This window comes from Pezoporus flaviventris, unplaced genomic scaffold (assembly GCF_033815535.1).
Source record: "Pezoporus flaviventris isolate CSIRO_AGI_PZ_B2104156 unplaced genomic scaffold, CSIRO_AGI_Pfla_v1 ptg000001l, whole genome shotgun sequence".
NCBI classification, from domain to species: domain Eukaryota; kingdom Metazoa; phylum Chordata; class Aves; order Psittaciformes; family Psittacidae; genus Pezoporus; species Pezoporus flaviventris.
The window spans coordinates 63,787,792-63,802,083 of NW_026892549.1; the positions used below are offsets into that span (position 1 = coordinate 63,787,792).

At 38.4% G+C, this 14,292-nt stretch overlaps 1 long non-coding RNA gene across 3 annotated transcripts in view; it reads right to left on the bottom strand.

Moving 5' to 3' along the window:
* Positions 1-14,292, bottom strand: part of LOC133273827 (uncharacterized) — a 157,211-nt gene that overhangs the window by 118,385 nt on the left and 24,534 nt on the right. For all 3 annotated transcript variants that reach the window (XR_009744942.1, XR_009744943.1, XR_009744941.1), the window contains exon 2: positions 3,389-3,465. This is a non-coding gene — a long non-coding RNA (uncharacterized LOC133273827). The remainder of the gene's footprint in view (positions 1-3,388; positions 3,466-14,292) is intronic.

The window sequence follows — 14,292 nt, forward strand, 5'->3', positions numbered from 1 at the left end:
AGCAATTTGCAGATAATTATGTGACCCAGAGTGAGCAGTATACTTCACTGCTACATCATTGTATACATACAGGGAAAGATCAAGGGGTTTTATTCCTGTAAATCATCTGGATTTTCTTGATTTTGGCAGAACTATGCTAACTTTAGGCAACAGTGTGATCTGTACTGAAAGACCCAAAATAGCATTATATAAATTGACAATAGGTAACCTAGTATCTTCGTTTCCAAGTCCTTTAGCCACAGGCAGCATTCAGCGGTAGTAATAGGAAGGCAAAGAAAGTTGTGAATGCTCCATCCCTGGCAGTGTTCAAGGCCAGGTTGGACAGAGCCTTGGGTGACATGGTTTAGTGGGAGGTGTCCCTGCTCATGGCAGGAGGGATGGAACTTGATGGTCCTTTCCAACCCTAACTATTCTATGATTCTATATCTTAGAATCCTTCCATTTCATGGGAATATGTATGTACCAGTGGAATAAATATGACTTAATATGGCACATATTCTGAGTGCTGTCTACATTTCTGTACTTAAATATGTTTATGTCACGGAACTTCTCATGTAAATAACTGACTCCTTTAACACACACACACACTCACACACACAGAGTGCCTAAACTAACTAGCCTTTGTGAATCCCTCAATTCAGAATACAAACACCATTATTAAATGAAAGTATTCCAAATAAAGGTACAGTTAATATTCAGAATAAAGCCCATTTAAGATAGGATACTTCTATTCCCGGTAGACAGAAAAATGGATTCTAAACACGCAAGTCTGTTCAGAGGCCTAGGCCACTCACCAGAAGGCACTCTTACCAGCTCCCGTCCTAACCACTGAACTTCAAAGACTCTTCAAAAGTAAGGAATATTTTCCTGCTAATGCTTCCATTGAACCTCCTCCTACGAAAGAAATTCAGTTTGCTTTTCATACTGCCAATGTCCAAGCCAACAGGAATTTTAAAACAAAAGATAAACTTAGTACTCATTCTTATCTAGCAAATGTCTCTCCCCTCCTCAAGTCTTGTTTATGGACAAACATACATGTATGATTTATCTAAGGTAGGATAGTGGGAGATGTAGAAGAACCCTCTCCAAAATAAAAACCTTGAAAGTATAACAATAAGAAAGCAGAAGAGTTATGTAAAGCATTAAAGGGTAATAAAGATTTTATACATCTCTTAACTGTTAGCATGAGTAATACACAAAATGGATTTGATTTAGGTTACCAGCTTTTATCCAGATTATCCGGACTATCAGCATCTGGTTTAAGTCCCCTATGTAACCATCTGTAGTAATGTGACATGAAGGATTAGCCTTATCTGACACTTGTAATGAATATATGGGTGGAAGAAGAGGAATGAGTGTGAAATGGAGTACAATTGTTAAAACTTAAAATCAGTTGAAACCATATCTATATTTGCTGATTCTGATAATAACTATGGGGGTGGGTTGACTTCTCAAATATTAGCATATGTATTACAAACACAACATATTCTCATTGATTTTTTAATAGTAAAGCAGGCAAACTGAGAAAAAATGATCTGATTTATTTTTATATTTGACCTTTTAAACATAACTAGAACATTAAATAAAAATAAAGCCTAATTCTCCACGTTCAGTTATGACAGATGGGTGTGATCACAAAAACATCAAAGGCAGGTTTATCCTAATCCTGTAAAGTGATAAGTGCCTCCTGAAAGGTCCTGAGTACCTTCTAATCCTACTGAGGCTAGGCTGCAAGTGCATCAAGAGGTAACAAGGGTAATAGCGGGCCTTCCTGTCCATGGGAGGCCCAATATGCACCAAAAAGATCTGGTATGTTAGGAAACAACCTGATTTATCAAAACATAGAGATTAGAAAGTAGATGTATGTTTGTTTCCCACTCTCCATGAGCTTATATTGTATATACAGAATGGCCCTAGGCACAAAGCATGCAGCTCTTAATTCAGGAAATCTGGAAATTCAGGAAATTTCTCTTCCAGGCTCTGTTATTTGCACAATAATGTACAGTGCTCCAGGCCAGTATCTTTACCTCTTGGCATCAGCATCTTCTTTCCACAAATGGTGAAACTGGAATGACCCTGACAGATCACAAAGTTGTGCAAAAGTGACAAGACATAAGAATCTATGACTGTAACCAGTTCTAATGCATCAGAATGTATGATGAAAGCTGAATTTCTGAAGCAGAAAGAGAAACTCAAATTAAATCCCAAGAAATATTTTGATTTTGGGGTTTTTCCTTTGGTGCAATCAAATATTCAGGATAGAGAAAATGAGAATAAAGGATCCTACAGACAGGTAGCCCTACATTTGGAAGAACAACTGAATTAGAATGACTGTCAATCAGGTCAAGTTCACCAAGAACAATCTTTTCATTGTAAGATGGCCAGGTGAGAAGTCTAAACGAAGACTGGGATGAGCATTTGGAGGCTAGGTGGTATGAGAACACAGTAAACAGTGCTGCAGTAGAACGTAGCAGCTAATCAAACAAGATACATTGTGACAATGCCAACCGCTCCTCCCCAGCTTAAAACAAGCCTGCTAAATCATGAAGCAAAAATTCCTTGCACAGAGTCACAGATGATATCTAGGGCAGTTTAAGAACTAAGCCTCAGACAGTTTTCTCTCTTCTCAATGAAACTCTGGGATGATTCCTAACGGTTATATAACACATGGACACATGGGTATGTCATTTCCTTTGGTGAAACAGCCACAATTAATAGCCCATATTAAACAAAGGCTTCTTCATATATGTATTATTAGATACATGAGGTATCTAATAATATGCCCGCATGCCCATGAGGTAGTTTGGGTTGGGTTTTTGTTTTTGCTGTTACCAGGCAGAATGTCACTAATGACTACCTTTTTCTAAATCTGTGTGAGGCATTTCTGTAGCACATGCTGTATTGGCACCATTGCCCCATACTGCATGCAATTACTTTGTTGTTGCTGAGGGCCAGGCTCTAACAAATTAAATTTAGAGAAGGGAAATAGGCTTATATGCAAATGGAATTAAATGCTGACACAAGGATAAAACAGCACTGGATTTAGACAGGACTATCCCCCCAACTTTTTAACCAATCATTACATTTAAATTGAGCAGACAGATTCATCTTTGATTTAACTCCACTGTAATCAATGGAACTGAAGCAGGGATGAAGCCAGAGCAATATGGTTTTGACAGGTTTTATGCAATGGCTATCCAGAATGAAGGAGATGAAAGAGGTTTTTTTTGCTTATAATTTATGAAAGTATTTCCCCATCCCCAAATCCCTACATCAAGGAAATTAGCGCATAAAAATGGATAAAGTAGGCAGCTGCATTCCAAATACCAACTGCTGTCCCCAGGCTCTGTACCCATAAGCCCAAAGTCAAAGTATTTATCTGACTTACCTGTGATCCAGAAAGAATTCCCTAATGGTGTAAGTACAGCTGGGTAATTGCATGGTGTCTCTTCTTTATCACTTGCACTTGTGTAAAAACAATGTTTAGTGTTTCTATAATATTAGTATCACATATAAATAATATTCTCTGGTGATCTATAGAAGACCTAGGAAGAATAAAGACTGTTGGTCTGATCACTGCATTAGACAACATCTGGATTGCAGTAAACTTTTAGAACCCCTACTTGCCTTTTGTGCCTTTCTTACATGACTTCTCCTATACATGGCTTCCTCCTTTACCTGTCTTCACTGGTACTTCTTGTGGAAAGAATAAATTGTTTATCACAGTACTTTGTAAATTAATGTAGGACCAAAGGACTCTGGCAACATTCACTGTATATGGAACTAACGAACTAGGGATCATTGCTCATTCCAATCTGTCAGAACCTGATTTTTTTTGGCACTTTGCTCTTTGGCACCTAAACCTCTTCATTTTTCTCTCTCTTTCTGTTTTTTCACTGCTTCTTTTCAGCTGACAGTTCATAGCTTATTCATTTATTCATAGGTCTTATTTTTTGGGGGGATGGGGTGATGATTCTTTATTCAGTGGTGAGTTCAGAGGAATTACGGTTTGTTATTCCACACAGCCACTTCTCTGTATTAAAGCCATCAAGTGATAGAGAACTTCTGTACAGGCATGAAGTCTTACCCTTACTGTGTCACAGTTTTCACTCTTACATTACTTTCTCCCACACAGATTTCTAGCTTCTTCAGCACTGGAGACTATAATGCTATTTCAGGCAACTGCTAACTGTTAACTACTCATATATGAGGGAAGCATAACTTGGAAAGACTTCCTTAGGCTCTTATGACATGATCACCATCAGTCAGAGTTTGCAGATGATGTGGATGAAGTATGAGAATAGTACAGCGCTTTTTACCTTGATGACCATGGAGCCCTGGTCCACAACAGGAAATCAAGAGAGGTCTATTGTCAAGAAATAAGTCCATGCATTGAAAATATTTGTTAACTACTATAGTAGAGTTATCCTTAGCTGGCAGAGTAACCTTGGGACTATAGGTTCTTTAGGCAGACAGCAAGGCAGACACATTGCAAAAAAGGAAACTAATTTCAAAGCAAGTCTCACTTCAGATCAAATAGCCTTAACAAAGCATCTGTTTCCTTTCCACACCTTGGCTCTCATACATATAAACAAGAAGTAAGAATCAAACAGGACAAATAACTGCATTACACTTCAATTGGTGGGATTACAGGTCTTTGTTTACATTTGCTCTTCTGTAGCAGATCACTGGGAACATAGAAAAAGAGTGCTTATCCCTACTATTATACTAAACAAAGGTACTAGAATCAGGTCTGAAGCACATTCAAACTCTTCTCCCTTGCCTTCAAGCATATGTATTTCCTTCTTCCCCGCCAGTCTAAAAAAAAAAAAAACCCAAACAGATATTTGCTACCAATGCATTTTGCTTACTGGAGATTTCTGAAAGCATAATCAGAATTACTTTGGCAACATGCAGCCCCATCAAACTATGAATAACCAAGAGAATTACTGGGGTATCATGTATTTTAATGAAATGCTATTTTCAAAAAAGCCCACTTTAACTAAGTTATGAAGACATAAGCCAATAAAAAGTGAGGAAACCAACAGCTTTTATAATACACATCCAGCTTTATAGAGAAAGAGAAAATATCTTTGCAAGTACTTAACTGTGTAACAGGAAAATTAAGATTTTACAGGTCAGGTACAGTAACTTCCAGCACACAAAGTATGAAAGCCTGAGTATTCCCTTTTTTTGAGCAGTAAAGGCTTTGAGCTTCTACCCTGTTCCTATTTGTTACTACCTTCCCATCATTTATATTTCATTGATTTCAAACACAGAAAGTGGTCCATCAAAATAAAACCTTTTACAGACATTAGAAATTGTATTACAATCCTTCTGAATTTTCATCATGAAAAGTACAGTAATTTTCAAGCAATACAACTTTATGCTTACTTTCTGGAGTTCTAGTTCTAAACATTTTGTTCCGTTCAGTGATTCAGTGTGATCTGGTAGTAGCATACTCTAGAGTATTTATTCTTTAGAGAATTTATTCTTATGAGAAGAAAGCAGAGTTATAGATTGTAACTAAGATTAGCATGAATTCAAGGTTCTAAGCAAAACTAAGATACAGGACATATGTTACTGAAGAAGCCAAAGCTACATTAAGCTGTCCCTTTGAATATTACTAATATTAGTAAGTTTTGAACTCAAGCATTACAAGCATTTTCTTTTTCTAGTCTTTCAACAGATGAAGAACAAAGAGCATTTTAAGGAGAGAAACTTGCACTGGGTCTTATATCCATGAAAAAAAACAATTGCTGGATTACCGTCAGCCTCACAGAGTAACATTAAGAGCTTGAAACTCCAAGGCAAGTCCTCCACTAATTTTTAGATCTTTCTACTCTAGCTTTGAATTTCTCCTTTTTTGTCTACCAAAATACCCAAATTGATTTGTAGTTGCAAGAATGTTATTCTCCATGTGTTTCTTATGTCTGCAAAGAATCAGTTTCAAAACCAGTTAGGGCATTCAAACTGGAAGAGTTGATCAATTAATGAGTCAAATAAATAAATAATGAGTTAATCAATTCACGCACATATTATAGGGTTTTACACTGAAATAATAGGTGAAATGAATCCATGTAGTACTCTAAGATGCCTTTCAGCTCTGTGGGGTGACTGGCTGCTGCTCAGGGGAAGCTCTCAGCTGCTCTGGAGCCCCCTGCCGTAATGGGAACACAAACCTTGCTGGTGCCAAGGCGACAAGGGAGGCTGCCTTTGCCTGGCCCCTTCATCTGGAAGAGCTACCTAATTAAATCCACAGCTGCCAATGGTGCACAGCTCTCAGTCATAGCCATAACATCTTCTACTCTGAATATTCCCTCTTATTTTATCCTAATTCTAGAACCTTATCTCATTCTCTCACCCAAACTAAATGATGTTCCTAAAGAAAGTTTTATACTGCTTTGGGAATAAAGTAGTAAGTAAAGAAAAAGAAAAAAAGGATTCAAAATATTCAAGAGTTCAATCGTCATAAGGATCAAATAAATATCCAAAATAGAATCCAAAAATGGGTTCATGGTGAGAAAACACTCCATTAACAGATGAGCAGCCACAATATAGATAGGAAAAACAAATAGAAGTCAAAGGAATCATCTAAACACAGAACCCGAGTATTCAGTGAAAGGTTTTTACCACCTCTAATATGATGAAACATCCAGCTTGCAAATACACAGTCCAAACAGCGAAGGGGGGGGAAAGTTACATTTTCAACTCAAGTTAAAATGAACCATTGGATGGCAGTGAACTGTGAAACATGAGAATCTGGATCCTGTTTGCAGTCTTGACTTCTTATGAAAGCTGAAGGGGTCACCTCCTGATTCACTGCCTCAACAACCTTCATTCCCATTCTCAGAGCTACAGAAGGCATGGACCAGTTCTCACAGCAGGCACATCTATGCCAAAATCCAAACAGTGACAGAGGGGTATGAGTGCAAACACTCCCTGACTAGCTTTACTGGCCCACTCTATCATTCTAGTGAGATTTTAGCTGCCCAAATAAGCACTCAGGATATCTGGCAGGTTTCTGCATCCTGTGCTGTAGTCCATGCTTCCTGTCCAAGTCTCTTGCTAAAGTTTCTTTCGGCTGTACCTCCCAGTCCTTCAGTACTACCATTTAATTACAGCGTGCAATAGTCACCAATCAACCAGATCTCTTAAGCACCACTTAACACGTAAAATTAGGTGCTGCTGAAATATAAGCAACTTCCTTGCACTGGTAGTTTGTTGTTGATAAACTAGCCCTGCCTTCCTTCAAATTTGGTATTTAGAAGCATTTCCTGCAATTCTGAGCAATTCATCCCCAGCTGCCCATTGTGTAGATCCTGCAGTTAGTGTATTGAGCAGCCAAAGAGCCAGTCAATGCCCTCCACACCAGTCCCTGCAAAACAGAACAGACACATACCCACACCCAGCCAGGGAGCAGATGTACTGCCTCCTTGTGCAAGCACTGCAACCACCACTGCACAGGTGTTGGTTAATGCCAGCAATATGCATATTTCCTGTGCTGAGGGGAACTACATCTTTCAGGAATCGTATCAGGCTCTGGCAAAAAAAAAAAACAACACAGCTAGGGAGAACATATTTCAATATGAGTGAGCTAATTATTATTTTGGCTGCTAAAGCTTTCTAACAGCCAAAATATAAAGTCCAGCTGGCAGGTCCTTCCGCCTGCCTGAAGGAAATAACCCCAATTTATAGCATAATCAAAAATCATGATTCCATATTTTGGGGGGTTTATAAGTTACTGCCAATACATCGGCCTATGGAAAAGCCTCAGCTTGCTTTCTAAGTGACAGAGTGCCAGGAAGAAAAACTTTCAATGTATGCACATTTACTGGCTCTGCAGTGGTTTAAAAAGCACAAGGGACTGCCTGGCTGGAAGCGAGGGGAAGAGAAATACCAGTCAAGTCAGGACTCTGTGAATCACATAGTCCCATGCAATTAAGGGGCCATTGTTAATTTTCAGATTGTTATAAATCCATTGGAGAATTTGAGACAATCCAAAACCCAATTACAATAGAATGAAGAAGAGATTGGGCAATCAGCTGAAATGAAATCCAGCCCACAGAAACAAAATGCTGCAAAAACCAGCCCTGAAATATGCTGGAAGAATAAAAAGCATATGGAACTGAGCAACTGTGCACATATAGTCTCTAAAAGACATGGTTATTTGGTGTGAAGGCAGAGGGTGTTGCTGAACCCTGTTTTGCTCAGGTCTTACTTGTTTCAGTCAATTATATGCTAAGAATATTGAAAGTACCACAGATGTAGAAAGAAGCAGCTGTATGGTTTTCACTCACTATACCTGTGGTAAGAAATAAAGAAATCTATCTCAAAAATACACTACAGCACTACTTGCCCTGAAACCGCATTCTAAGTACACACCTGCAATGGCAGATACATTTTTTCTACATCTCATATCCAAACCAGTGCACCACAAATAGCAGTTTGCAATGATCAAAACAGCATTCATATGTCTATTTTTAAGTGATGTTTCTTTAGAGATATAATTATGATTTTGATTACTTGTGCATCAGTGTAAACTAAATGAAAGATATTCTAGGGTATATTTAAAAACAATGTAAGGGACCAATCCTCCAAACTTTACTAAAATGAGCAAATCAAAGCATAGATTTCAGCATGGCTCTTTTATGTATGTGAAAAGTGTATGTAGTAACCCTAAATGACTTAAAGCCCAGACATGCAATCTTGATTAGTAACCTTGCAAACCAAGGATAGGAAACCACATTTACTCTTTAGCTGATAGTCATCTTGTGGGATCCATAGTACTTCAAGTGCTGTAAAGCTTCAGGTTGGCTCAGGTTCTGAGACTGGAAGTGGAATAAGGTACGCCTCCTGCCTTCTGTGGTACATTGTGACTTGAATGCAGTTTTCTTTGCCACACTCATCATTTGTATGCTCAGGTATTCAAATCCTTCCCGTTTTAAGTCAATGCTTACCCAAACCATCCTGCCTAACATCAGAATCTAGATGCAGAAGGCTTTGCTAGCTGAGTGCCTGAAGAAACTGCTAGCTTCAACAAAATTCTGCGACATTGTTGCAGTCGTTCTAAAACGTGCATGCTTTGGATGGCAATGAAGACAGAATAGAAACCTGCCTCTGCACACTGCCTGCTGCTTCAGCCTTTGGCCTTTCTAACACCAAACCCTTTGATTGTTCCCTGTGCCTTTACACTATACAGGCTGTACTTTGAAGTACCAGTATTTTTTGCCCCCTTGTTCAATCTACTGCTACATTATCACAACATATATATCTGTTTAAGCAGTGAAGTAAGTATCGGTCTCCCAGTAGTAACACTTAGTTACTTACCATCAACTACAGCCAGAATCTTGATTTTTTCTCAGGATCCCTGAGGATTTTCTCTCTTATCAGTTAAATACAAAACTCTCTACATCTTTATACCTTGACTGTCCGGGTATCTTAACTACGTGTCCTTTTGAGATAACATTTCCTTGGTAGGGATCAAGTTTGTAGCCAGCCAAAGCTGAGGAATAGCAAGTATCCAAGAACAGCAAATACAGCAAATTTACTGGTAACAGCATACAAGTGAAGGCTGTGTAGCACTGAAAACAGCCTCCTGCATGCAGAGACAGAAAATATGAGGCCACTGAGCCACTTGTCTGGTGGTAGTGGTGAGGACAGGGGAAGACAGAATATTCAGAAAGCCATCATTATCACATAGTGGGAAGGAATGAGCTGGCTTCCACATGGACAACAGCACCAATTGGAGCAACCACCCCTAGTGTATCAGAGGTCTTTACTCAGAGAAGCTCCTGAGGGAGGATTCAGCTCTCCAGGTCTGGGGCTGCAGGGATTGCTATGGTCTTCTCCCTGGGGCTGAGGCAGGGGGAGGCAGTGCTCCTGCCTGCAGCAGTGAGCTAGCAGTGTGTCTGGCACTGAAGAAAGCCTACATCATCCTGGACTGGATTAACAGCATAATCAGCAGGCTGAGAAAAGGGAGTAGAGACTCATCACTTGTTAGACCACATCTATGGTTTGGGATCTCTATCACTAGAAAGACACTGGTAAGCTGGTGAGACACCAATATCAACAGGGACAGAAATATATATGCATATATATACATATTTATACATACATTTATTTTTATATATATGTATATATATTAAAAAAATATTCCATGGAAGTTAACTAACTGCATAGATACCACCATAAACATTTCTCAACTCACAAGTGGCTGTAGGCTAGAGAAATATATAGGTGATATATCTGATTTATATTTTCAGCTTTTTCTCTAGGTGGGGTTTTGTTAATGGGGTTTATAGGTACTGTTAGAAATAGGATACTGGGCTAGACAGATCTTAAATGTGATACGAAAGGCTTTACCACATTATCCTCAACCGTGCCACTAACATGCTAAGTTCACTATGTCAAATATCCACATAGCACAATCGAAAACAAATCCCAATAATCTAAAAGGTTTGGATTAGCTCCTGTTTTTCATAAGGAAAGCACAAGGCTCAGGATACTGGGCAACAAGATATGCCATAAGAGAATCAGTCTGCAGACACAGTCCACGAAAGTCTGAGAACTACCAAATCACTCAGTACTCAAAATTGTGTGCAAAATATGAATAAAATATTGATTTCATTAAAAATGTTAAGGACTACTTAATTCAACAACATTTTATATGTTTGCATATTTATTTCCAAATTTGCATATCTGTTTGCATATATCTTGTAAAGCTGAATGTTAATTATACTTTAAAATCATGTATAAATTGTAACCAAGGCTGTTGTATGAATTTTTGAAAGAAGAGACACCCTCAAGTACCATTAATTATAAGCTGCCATTTAAAGCACACTGAAGCAGACCTCATATTGAAAAAATATTGAGCCCTTGACAAATAAAAAAAGGCAGCAAGAGTTATTAACTGGTCTGGCTGATTAAATGGTGCCTCCTACAAGCACAGCATAGATTTGTTTCCCCTTCTCCCTCCAGAGCATGGCTTATTTTCACTCAGAAGAGACCCAGGGCAATTTGCTGGCCAAGATAAATCCTGCTCCATCCTGCAAGTGTGGTACACTGGTTGATAATTTCTGGTTAGGGCCATTCTCTTTTGGAAGTTTTCTTCTTATAGGAATGACAGTCAGTAACAGGTAACAACAGATAAAACTTCATGCATTACTTGACTGGACTAATGTCAAATGAGGTGAGTTGAATAGATTTTAGTACAATTAGGTTAGATTTGTGAAATTGTTATGAGTAATTTAAAAAGTATTTGCACAAGGTTAAATCTCAAGCAGCTTTCAAAAACCTAGAGTTGCTAAATATACAAGATATGATTATCTGACGATCACTTCAAGTGGCAATGACAGACAAATTTCAAACAGTTTAAAATATAAACCCAAGGCCAGGTCAGGTATCCCAGTAATCATTAAGAGCCAGGAGTTCCCTAAAAAACTGTTCCTTAAGAATATTGTAAAAGTATTATTTGCTCTTCTCAATTTTGCGAAGATGTGTAGAAGATCCATTAAGAGCGAAAGAGCAAAATTCAAACCTACAGCTTGAATACAGGAGACTTGGCAAATCAATGTTGCTGCCTTTAACACTTAGCTACCTCTGCAAAAGTTTATCCCCTTAAGCATGGACAGCAGAAAGGTAAAAATCAACAACTCTCTCTACTCACTCCAAACCTGACATCTTAATCTAAATGAACAATGAAGATGAGTTTGCATTAATCCATCAGGTTGAAAAGTACAAACTCATGTATCTTGTTCTGTCAGCTTTGCCTCAGGGGTGGTAACTTCTGTGAAAGGAGCAGAATGGCAGCCAGGAGCAGCTGAGTTCCAGACTTCTGCAAGTGAAAAGGACCACATCCATCAGCTTCAGCGATGGTGCACACAGAGATTCAGTGTGGCCTGCATAGGTCTGGCCTAACACTGGCATGTTATCAGCCATTCACAGACATGGTAAAGCAAAGGAACTTTCTTCACAACTACAGAAACTTCTTTGTGTGATCTGTATTTCCCATCAGAAGTAACAGACCACTACAGAGAGGGAGAGCCAAGAGATGCATCACGAAAACACAATTCTGTGGTAACCACTGTGCTTGGTTACAGGAAAATCAGACATCAGCCACCTTACACACACAAACCTCTCACTTAACTGTGTTCTGTGAGGCACCAATTCTCTCTGCACATCCTTTCTTCTTCAGCCCACACTTGACACTTCACAAGTGGTTCCCTTAGAGGCCAGACATCCTCTAGCATGGAGGACTACAGTTAACATTTAACCTTGCTTCTACCACCATGCAACTGCTATTCACATTTGCAGAGCTGAGTCAGATTTGCACTGTATTTTAATAGCTCTGGATTTATGGTCTAACATGTCAGTGGTTAAAAATCAGGGCCAATTTTCCCTGCAGGAACACAACATGAAAACCCCATGAGTTTGGACTTCAGTTTTTCAAGTTTTTCTCATTCTACTGACCTTTCTTTCCCTTTTCCCTTCCACAGAAGGAAAGTAATACCCTAACCCCTGTGCCCTTTCATAAAATCACATGCCAACACTTCTAACAGTAACTAATCTTGGCTGTGATTCTTTCTCCTATATCAGCCACATAAGTATTTAAAACAAAAGAAAAAAGGCACAGATGAACAAAGTGTACTTTTATCAACATGACTCTGAGTTGTTAGTGAACATTAATTAACCTATTTAGATCCTGAGGTCAAGTATATTCATATGTTAGACATGTGTGCAAAGTAAAGCAAGAAAGTAAAGTATAGAGCTTAGAAAACATAGTCTTTAAAATCAGCAACCAACACAGCATTAAGCATGGCTGTATAAAGCAAAAACCTTCCACCATGGTTGGAAATGCAATGAGTAAGTCACCTGCCACGGGATGGATGCTTTTCTTCCAATGCCCATGCCCTTCACCTATAACCATGGAACATCTATTTTGAAAACAGAAAAAAGGAAAAGGGTGATTCTGCTTCTTGAAATTGAAGTCATTCCTACAGATAGGAGAGAAGAACCTGACAGGATCCTGTAAATTTCCCAGCTGTAATTTTCCATTCTAATGAGGATTTATAGAGGATGAATTACTACAGTGCTGGACAGGCAACAAATAGTTCTTCCTGACAGATTACACTCTAACAGCAACAAAATGTCGTGGTTGAGGCACTAATGAGTATCAAATAACCCATCTGTTTGCAATAGCAGCATCCTCTAGTTCCTGTAATAGAAGGACATCATCCTGATATTTTGTTACAGCAAGGTCTAGAACTAGATTGCTTGAAGAACTGGGATCCAAATGCAGGTCTCTGTTGTAAATGTGCCAATTGCAGGGATAAGCCAAAAACCTGATTCAGTGCTGATTCAGAGCTCAAGCTCTGGTACAACTTTAGATATCTAAGTACAGAATCCATTTCTTTCATTGAGAATTCATGATTATAATTATCTATTTAGGAAAACAGGAAAGTAATATGGCAGAATGATTTTAAAAGGTTGCAACACATGGTAAACTAATACAGCTCAAACTTTAATTTCCTCTGTTTCTTTATTATGGATTGCTACTCTGACTCAAAAAGAGCAATTTTATCAAATTTGGGACACAATAACTAAGGAGTAGGTGTTAGTGATATTAGTTAATAATTGTTCAGAAACGTTACTCTAGTAATTCACAGTTTGTGTCATCTTTGATTCATTTTAGTGTAGTTAGGTAATTCTTTCTGGTCTGATAATAATCATTGCAGTTTGGCATATCCAAGACTTATGAGACTAACAGGGGTAAGATAATGGCTAACTAAAATTTTCCTTGATTTTTCAAGATAATTATCTTCTCCAGTGTTTTAGCTGAAAATACTTTACCTTCAGCCATCACTTCTTCGTTTATGCAAACAGTACAAAAACTATTGTAGCTGTTGGGGACTTTCATTTGCAGCATGCTTTAGATGACTGCCTTGAAGTATGAAGCAAAAAGTGAGAGACCTGGTAAGTGTACTAATAACTCTTTACTACTCAGCAGTCTAATTTTCAGTTTGATTCACAGTCATTGAAAGTAATGGATAGAGAGGAGAGAGAAATGTCATTTTCTCCTTTTTCAAACTAGAATAAAGAATAATTAATTCAGAAAGATTCCTGTGAGAAAGTAGAGGAAAATTTTAGGATGACTGTTGTACCTTGTCATTGTAGTCTTAGCAACAGACCATATTCTGATCCCATTTCATGAAGAACTGTACAAAAGTAATTAAGTACTATCCTGCACTTTCAGGTACTCTAGAATGTGTACCCTCTGTCTGGGTTCCTCTA